Here is a 6,000-nt window from a genome sequence, read left to right as displayed (position 1 = left end):
TACAGAAGCATTTTTGCAGAACTACTTTAACTACAATGAGGTAACTTACACATCATAGAATAACAGGATATTCTCAGTGAAAAGCAGATAACATACACATTTGTTTGAACCAGTAGTAAATCTTACAACTAAGAAGATAGCAGGATGTTTTCCGTGAGAAGCAGATAGCAGACACATTTTATAACAATGATGCTAAAATTCAGTCACAGACAGGGCTAGGAGGCATTCTATCTGGCTCACAAGAGGAAGAATACATTCAAGATGGTTAGTAAGTAAACCTTTTGTCAACCTTGTTCTTTGATGTTGAAGGTGTAAGTGCCATAGGCGCCCTAGATGAGCTGGCCTTTGCATATGAGTTTAAGTTGTAACTACTCTTACCCATCCTCACAATGGGCACCAAATTAGCATATGTATGCGCAGTAACTTGTGCCTGGCTCTTGTTTGTTTCTATTTCCTAAGTTAGGCTTTTGATCTGTGGGCCAGGGTAAACATTATCTTTTAACCCCCTTCATTTCCATGTCTTAAGTTTGTGAAGCTCAATAGAAGAGCCTTTCCACAAACATCTGCAGTGCTTTGTTTACCTTCCTCTTTATAGAGGTGGGAATATGCTGCTTCCCATGAGGTTGCTGGGGAATATCGGTCTGATTTGGAACATTGTGAGGCCTAACTCACTCTTTTCCAACATAATCATAACCAACCATACAATGCACTTCTATAGTCTTTGAAAAATAAGTATCTAGACATGTATGGTTTCAGTAAAATTATCAAATTGTTATACATATTGGATGCAAACTGCATGTTGAATGTGTATAACTTCTTTTATTTTTAAGTTCATTTTGAGAAAGAGAGAGACAGAGAGTGCACCAGTAGGGGAGGGCAGAAAGAGAAGGGGAGAGAGAGAATCCTGATGATGGGCTCGAACCCACAAACCATGAGATCATGGTCTGAGTCTAAATCGAGTGGAACACTTAACTGACTGTGCCATTCAGGCACCCTTACTGTGTGTAATTTATATGTCAGCACTCTATATGTATTTACTTCAGTATTTTTAAAAATGACATATTCCAACATTATTTGCCATATGAAGTTTTTCTAATATCTTGTGATAAGAAATTTTATTTAAAATATCTGTATATATGTACATCTGTAAACCTCTTTTATTTCATTGGAATAACTTCCTATAAAAGAAGGCTATAACTTTTATGACTTTTGATATATATTGACAGATTCCTTTTAGATATTTGTATAAATTTAAACATGTCCTTCAAAACATATGAAAGCTTTCATTCCTCCTTACTAATACTGAGTATCATAAATATGTATTTTAAAAACTGACCTCAGAATAATGGGTGATAAAATGTCACTGTCCTTCTTTCTAATTTACATTTATTTAATTTTAATAAAGCTGGTTCTCTTTTCATGTGTTTTTCATTGCTTCTTCTGTGAATTACTTATTTCTGTATCTTGTCATAAAACTAAAAAACAAAAAGTGAAAGTCTATTATTTCTTTTCCCTTATTACTATTAACTCATTATTGTATGTTTCACATTTTTAACTCAGTTTATTCTTGCCTTTCATCATTGTTCATAATTATTTATCTAAGAAACATGGACTTCTACCTATTCAGATTGGTCAGTATTTTCCACTATGTTTTGGCCTATGAGGCATAGTGAAAAAAGGTTTTACTATCTCTAATATTATAAAAAATATTTCCTATGGCTTCTTTTTGCACTAATAATCAAAAACACAAAGAAGAATAACCCATCTTTCTTGACATTTTTGGCATTTAAATACTGACCCAACTGGAATTCATTTTAGTATAATCTAAGCATCTTATTTTCAAAATTAAATATATTTTTCCCAGAATATTTAACTGAATCTTTTATTACTGAATTCAAATGCAATTTGTGTTCACACAAAATTTCCATATGTTGATGTATTTTTAAATTTCAACTTTCTAATTTTGAAATAATTTTAGAACTAAAGAAAAATTGCAAAACCAAGGAGACATTACCACATACCTTTCACACACCTCCCTCTAATGTTAAAATTTCTATAATCATAATAGAGTGATTGGAACTAAGAAATTCATGTAGATAAAATATTATTAGCTACTCTTCAAATTCCATCCATTTTCCCACTCATGTCCTTTTTCTAAACTAATATCCAATTCCATATCTTACATTGCAATTAGTTTTCATGATTCCTTAGACTCCTCCAATTTTTGAAATGTCAAAAATAATCTGGTAATATAAAGATTTTATATCCTGGGTTCAGATAAATAAGTAATGATAGTTGAAGTGTGAAAAGAAAGTTTTTATTATCAGCAATAATCTACTCAGAATAGTTCTAAAGAATTTTCAACATACTTGGTCACCTAGTCTAGTGCCTATCACAGAATAAATCTGTGCCATACGAGAGTGCATATAACGTTGCTAGGCACCCTTGTCAATACTTATTTTATACCATCTTTTCAGTTATATTTTGAAGACAGATACTTATCATATATACATTTATTCATTGTAGTCCCCTGGACTAATGCCCCAAAATTTGAAGATCGATGGATCTATCTACTATCTATCTATCTATCTATCTATCTATCTATCTATCTATCTATCTCTACCTATCATCTATCTATCTACCTATTTATCTATCTATCTATCTATCTATCTATCTTTATCATCTGTCTATCTATATTTGCTGAGTAATACATAAATTCTTATTTATTAGGGAAGCTGTGACAAAATGTCAACCACATACCTGTTTTCTACCTTCCTCTCTTATTCCTCTTTGTACTTCTCAAGATGACTTCTAATGAGATTTAAAAATATATGAGTATCATGCCCTTCGCAAGATACTAAATTGAAAATCAGTGAAACCTAGAAAACCACAACTGATTCAGAAAACGATTTTAAAAATAAGTCTTATAAAATCTATATTTGAAGGAAAAAAATCAGAGTTATCAAAATGTTATTCCTCCTTATAAATCGTAAATGGCAATAACAATAATTTCAATAAAAATATTGTCAATTAAAAATAAAATGCACTTTATTGTTGAAACAGATAAAAGTGTAGGAGAAAATGATAACCTTCCTCTTCCCCCATATTAAACCTATTAAGAGAGCTATGACCTATTTGGATTGCATTTTAAGAAAGGTAATGTTTTTATGTTTTTATTTATTTATTTTTATTTATTTTTGAGAGAGAGAGATACACACAGCATGAGCAAGGGAGGGTCAGAGAGAGAGTGAGATACAGAATCATCAGCACAGAGCCTGATGCAGGGCTGGAACCCATAAATCACGAGATCATGACCTCAGCTGAAGTCAGACCCTTAACCAGCTGAGCCACCCAGATGCCCCAGGAAGGCAATGTTTTTAGAGAGCTGTAGATTAACTATAATGTGGCTAACAGAAAAGCTTCTGTAATTTGAGATGGGGACAAAAGACATAAGGTTTTCAGCACTTCAAAATAAATACAGAAAATTAGGACATCCAGATTATAAACCTTGGTATATAACTTTGTATCTATGAAAGCACACACAAGTTCTTCTTCCCCCTCAATCAGATTTCTTCTTCATAAAGGGTATAATAATTTGCATCTGTGCTAAAGAGGTCTGATTTCTGACTACTGTGCTACTGCCAGCCCTATGGCTGTGTTGGTCTTAGATTCCCTTCATCTTCTTGATATCTTCACACAAAATCAGCTCTTTGTGTAAAGTTTCAGAAGCAACCCAGTATTAACTATTGGTGTTAAAACTAAATACGAGATAAGGATGCTTCCATACAGTTCCTTCCAGCTAAGACATCTTGGGACAAGTGACAACTTTGCAAAGGCAGAGTGATGCCATAAATTGAACAATGATTTTGTTTTGAAACAACAATTTCAACATCTGGTATAATTTGATACAGTGTATATAAACACATGCGTGTGTGTGTGTGTGTGTGTGTGTGTGTGTGTGGGATTCACCACAAAATGTGTCTGAATGTTATCACAAGCCACAAGAAAAAAATAGCTTTCACATGCAAGTGTACAAACTCAGTTCTCATGTTGTAGACTACTCTGAGAAGCCTTAGTCACAAAGAGAGAAGACACTTAGAGTGTCATCAATAAAATGATGGTTTTAAGATGGCAAATACATATCATTCTCCATTCTCCTCCACTCAGAACTGATCCAAACTCGAATAAAACAAACAAAAAAACAGAATATAAAAAATCAGGAGACATTTGCAACCATAAAAAAATATATGAGGAAAATCTGCCAATAGTGTGCTTCTTTTTTTAGTTTCTTTATTGTTGAGAGATAGAGAGCAGGGAGAGGATCAGAGAGAGGGGGAGAAAGAAAATCCAAGCAGCCTCCCTATGCAGAGCTTGATCTCACAAACCTGAGGCAAAATCAAGAATTGGACATTTAATGGACTGAGCAACCCAGGCGCCCTGATGTGTGAAGCTATCACAGGAGTGTGGCAAAACACTGAGAGACTGCACCTTTGGCTACCTTGTTCAGACAAAGCAGATAATGTGCAGTTCTCCAAATGAGAATTCTTCATTGGAAGTAGAAGACAGTGAAGATATTGCTGGTGGGCGTTACCCTAGGGTGTCTTTCGTAATAGGAGAAAAACAGGGAGCCGGGGTAATCACGAAGCAGAGATAGCATCATTTAATAGCATCTTCTGTCAGCAAGGTGGCAAAAAAAAGGAAGGATGAACTGGAAGCAGCCTGGGGGAGGCTGATTTCTGTTGTCCAGGAAGAAGAAAAGATGGAAGGATATATTTGCAGTAGTTTGCAATGCAATTCACTGGGAATTCCCAAGAAGCACTAATGTGTGCTTCTTGTACTTATGAACTTATAAACATATGAACTTATAAACAGTGATCTCTAAAAGAACCTATCACATTCCAAGAGTGTGGTTAAAGGGAGCTAATAGAAATTCTATATTTTTTGAAGAGCATAAAAGGAAAAAAAACATGGCAAACAACAAATATTGACTAAGAAAATACTGTCATGAAACACGAAAAATGTAAAATGTGAACAAATATATTATCTTAAATTAAGACAAAATATGACTCAAATTTTTAAAAAAGATCTGAGAAAAGACAGGAAAGATCAGTGAAAGGATAGATGGGATGAAAATTAGCTGATCCAGCAGAGAAATGAGAGAAGAAACTCATTACACATATTAAAGCCATACTGAAAAGTGCAAATAGGTAAAGACAAATACTTGAAAACATAGGAGGGACTATAAAGTTTGAAATTGGGACCGGTTACAAAATGGAAACAGATACACCACATTAAAAATGATGTGGAAGAATAGTATCAATATAGAAGCGAGAAAATTACAGTGTCACTGAAGAAAAAATAAATAAAATAGAAAAAATCCTCAATGATATAAGACCACATTCTTATTAGATATTAGACCATCCAAGCAGTCTAAGACACCGCTTGTTGAATCTTCCTCCCCTCTTTCCTTCGTAGGAGTCTGCTATGTGTTATAAGTTAAAGCTTCCATCCAACCTCTCTTTCTCCAGATGTCTTCCTTTTACCCTTCACAAGTGTTTTCCCCCATAAATCTCATGCTTTTCTCATCCCATTTTAGCATCTGTTTCTTGGTATCTGAGCTAACACAGAGTAAAACACTGGAAGAATTAATAACAAATAACGCAACTGTATTTAAATTAGGTAGTGAAGGGAAGAAGGGGAAATAGAAGTAGAAATATATTAATTTGTGCTTATGCCAAGGGAGGATTCAATAGGTAGTCTAAATAATGTAGTGTAAGTTACATTATAACTGTTACAACTAAATTTATTGTAACTTTTTAATTCTTATATTTATTTACAGGACACACATACACACACAGGAATAAAGTACACTCAGACCATAAAGCAGTAAATATCAACAAATGAACCCATAAAAAAAACACAAAATATAGACAGGAAATAAAAAAGAAAAGTCATAAAATAAAATTGCTGTACTCAGAACTAAAACCAAAAACATTTTTA

At 33.6% G+C, this 6,000-nt stretch overlaps 1 long non-coding RNA gene across 8 annotated transcripts in view; it reads right to left on the bottom strand.

Moving 5' to 3' along the window:
- LOC115300994 overlaps positions 1-6,000 on the bottom strand; it is a 65,852-nt gene that overhangs the window by 38,239 nt on the left and 21,613 nt on the right. For 2 of the 8 annotated variants that reach the window (XR_003912962.1, XR_003912987.1), the window contains exons 6-7: positions 2,761-2,811; positions 1,337-1,475 (exon numbers count right to left, since the gene is read on the bottom strand). The exons of the other annotated variants lie outside the window; for them this stretch is intronic. This is a non-coding gene — a long non-coding RNA (uncharacterized LOC115300994). The remainder of the gene's footprint in view (positions 1-1,336; positions 1,476-2,760; positions 2,812-6,000) is intronic. 8 annotated transcript variants of the gene reach the window in all.

Source organism: Suricata suricatta, chromosome 1, assembly GCF_006229205.1.
Source record: "Suricata suricatta isolate VVHF042 chromosome 1, meerkat_22Aug2017_6uvM2_HiC, whole genome shotgun sequence".
NCBI lineage: Eukaryota > Metazoa > Chordata > Mammalia > Carnivora > Herpestidae > Suricata > Suricata suricatta.
This window is presented reverse-complemented; position numbering and strand designations above follow the sequence as displayed.